At 30.4% G+C, this 3,247-nt stretch overlaps 1 protein-coding gene across 1 annotated transcript in view; it reads left to right on the plus strand.

Moving 5' to 3' along the window:
- Positions 1-237: 237 nt before the first annotated feature.
- LOC108755795 (cationic amino acid transporter 3) overlaps positions 238-3,247 on the plus strand; it is a 10,662-nt gene continuing 7,652 nt past the window's right edge. Inside the window, exon 1 of the mRNA XM_018499061.1 lies at positions 238-736. The gene's annotated coding sequence lies outside the window, so the exon portion shown is untranslated. The remainder of the gene's footprint in view (positions 737-3,247) is intronic.

Here is a 3,247-nt window from a genome sequence, read left to right on the forward strand (position 1 = left end):
AATATTCCTACGACTTTTGATTACTGAGTTATCGCGGATTAAATAAAAGAATTATTTTGACTTTAATTGCTCATAACTCCATTAAAAATTGTCGTATCGTATAATTTAAAAAAGAGATTTTTAAAGTTGAAACTTTACTCTATTAAGATATATTTATATTGTTATAAATGTATGTAGGTAAGAAAGTAATTGCGGTTTTTACTGATAGATGTCTTTTAAAAAAACGCGATGACTTTTTACTACACCTAATATATATATATATTTATACATTGCATAGTAAAAAGGATATTGCCAATATAGTTTGACGATTCCATTTAAAATGAAGTAGGATATATATTTCGTGCAAAAATAATGTGAAGAGAGGGGGAGGAGAGAGAGAGAGAGAGAGAGAGAGAGAGAGAGAGATTGAGATTGAGATTACAAGTGTCCGAGCGTCTGTTATGTGACTGGAAGTTTGCGATAACAAGTATAGCGCAGCGACTCCTAACGCAACGCAAATGTCCTACTTCAATAGTATAGTGGGGGAACATTGAAGCTTATTGTTACATAGACAGGTGGAAAGTGGTTGCTGTGAAATTATAGTACGTTATTAATTTGCGGTTGTCCGCTGAAGCAACAAGTTCTTGCGTACGATTGACGCATCAGCAATTTGATTCACATTATTCATCCTATGTCGATTAAATTTAATATTGTGTACATATTAATATTCCTATTTTATACATATCATCAAACTAAGGTAAGCTTGTTATTCAATCACATCATGACAAATATTTGATCATTTTACAATCAATGTCGGAAAAATCTATTTTATTAATCGTTTACTATTATTTGTCAATTGTTTCCATAAAATGCGTTGAAAGATTCTTATAATATTGAGAGTCGGATATAAATATTGTCACATATTTTATGCATAAATATTTCGTAAACACACACACAGAGTTAATGGGGGACAATTACATAGCTATTGAAGAATAGATAATACGTCGAGGAAATTATAATATCGAATGTGCCTATTTACATTTACGACTTAATCGACATAGTAGTTGTGAGCTTCTTTTCTAGATAAAATGTATAATTCAATGTCAGTCAAAGTCAAACGTATATATTCTTTGTCCTCTAAATATTCTAAATATAGATGTAAATATTTATAAAGCCTCGGTTTTTAAAATATATTTTAGAATTATAAAAATAGTTACAGAAAATACGTGTATCATGTAACATTAAATTAAAATAACTTTAAACCTCGATAGCTTTTTCTTCATTACTGTCTTTCGTGTTATATGAAATTTTGCATTTTACATTATAATTTTTCTCAGAAATTAATAAAACAATGAATAATTTATGCCTAATTAAAATTACCAATTTAACACGGGAATGGACTTTTATATACTCTTTTCCTTTTTCTTATCTTACTTGAAAAAATAATATATAATTTAATATATCAGTATTTTTAATCTGTAGCTTCGTCAATAAAAAATTATATTATTGACAAATCTGGATTAGCTGGACAAAGCTAATTTGATTTCTAACGATTCAAGGTTTCTATTATGAATGAATTGAATAAAAACGGTATATCCAAGTGTGTCGGATTGTATAGCCGATTGTATAACTGTATTGAAGAGGTGTGAGATTAGCTACGAACTAAATATCCTTATTATGCTATGGTCAGGTTCCATCCTATTACCCAGGTATCGCTCCATTCTTGTTATTCATCGAACATTAAACAAGGATGATACCCGGGCAACCCGAATAGGAACGTCTGTACGCGCCCTTGAATAGGTGATGCGAAATCGCGAATGTAATTATTATTGTCGATACTCATCGTCGATAATTATCGGCAACATTAAACTACATTTAATTCGTAGGAAAACTTTATATATAAACTCATCGTAATATGACTTTTGGAAAGAATGTTAAATTTGTTTCATGTTTGTTTTATGTCTGAGTAAATCGTCTAGGTGCACGATTATCTGCACGATGATTATACGACAATTATATCTATTTAAAATGCGTCATAATATGTATGTGCATACACACGCTCGCACGCACGCGCGCGTACACTAAAATAAGAAATCTTAACGGATTCAAAGCTTATTAAGTTACATTTCTTTAAATCAAAATTACACTTTATATCGCGCTGCAGGCATTAAAAACAAACAGCATATGTAAAATAAATATCGTTGAGGTTAACAAAAGCTAATAAGCAATCTTTTTTAATGGCAGAGGAATATATACTATTCTGATTTTTGACTTGATGGGTTTTAAATAAAGAGTTGATAAAGATATAGTGTGAATTATATGTTATTAGTGTACATGTTAAAAGTGTACAATAGGAGTGATTTGATTATTTTCTGTATCATTAATTTAAATAGTTCACCTTGATTAATGATTTTCTAACAAAATAGTTTCCTGCGACATTTGTTCAGAAGAATATATATAAGGTTTATATATTATATTTTTATTGAGAAAAAATATAATTAAGGGAAAGGAGAGAGAAAGAGAGAGAGAGAGAGAGAGAGAGAATTACATAGGATAGGGTATTCTCTCTCTCTCTCTCTCACACACACACACACACACACACAGTGCAATCTGATCTTAAATGTTATTTAGAGATCTAGACTAGTAGAGTAATACGCGCATGATTCCTGATGTTAAGTCAAGTGTAAGAGACGGTTCGTAAATATTTACTCTCTTGACTTAAATGCCTTTGATTCAAGGCGAGTTCGTTATATATATATATATATGTGTGTGTGTGTGTGTGTGTGTGTGTGTGTGTGTGTGTGTAGATGTGGGTGTATGCGCGCGCGCGTATTGTGTGTGTGTGTGTGTGTGTGTGTGTGTGTGTGTGTGTGTGTGTGTGTGTGAGTGAGAAAAAAAGCAAAAGGCTTGTGCATTATTTGATTTTATAATTTTGTATGATTATCGACCGTGAGTTATCGAGCTTCAATAAAAAATGTAATATAATTTTGCATTCAAAGGATAACTGCAAGTTTGCTGTAGTGTTGTCTTAAAATTATCATTCGTAAGAATAAGCGTTAAAGTTCGGTGTGATTCCTCATCTACAATGAAAATGAAATAACGGTGCGATATTTAGAAACATAATTAAGAATATAGTGTGTGTGCTTGTATACATAAAACTTGTTATATATAAAAATGCTTGAAAAATTGTCAATCATTCTGTTTTTCTTATCATTTTTTATCATTATAGATTTATTAAATTATTTCTATATTCTGTATTCCTTTATAT

The sequence above is a fragment of the Trachymyrmex septentrionalis genome, unplaced genomic scaffold (genome assembly GCF_001594115.1).
Source record: "Trachymyrmex septentrionalis isolate Tsep2-gDNA-1 unplaced genomic scaffold, Tsep1.0 scaffold9, whole genome shotgun sequence".
Classification (NCBI taxonomy): domain Eukaryota; kingdom Metazoa; phylum Arthropoda; class Insecta; order Hymenoptera; family Formicidae; genus Trachymyrmex; species Trachymyrmex septentrionalis.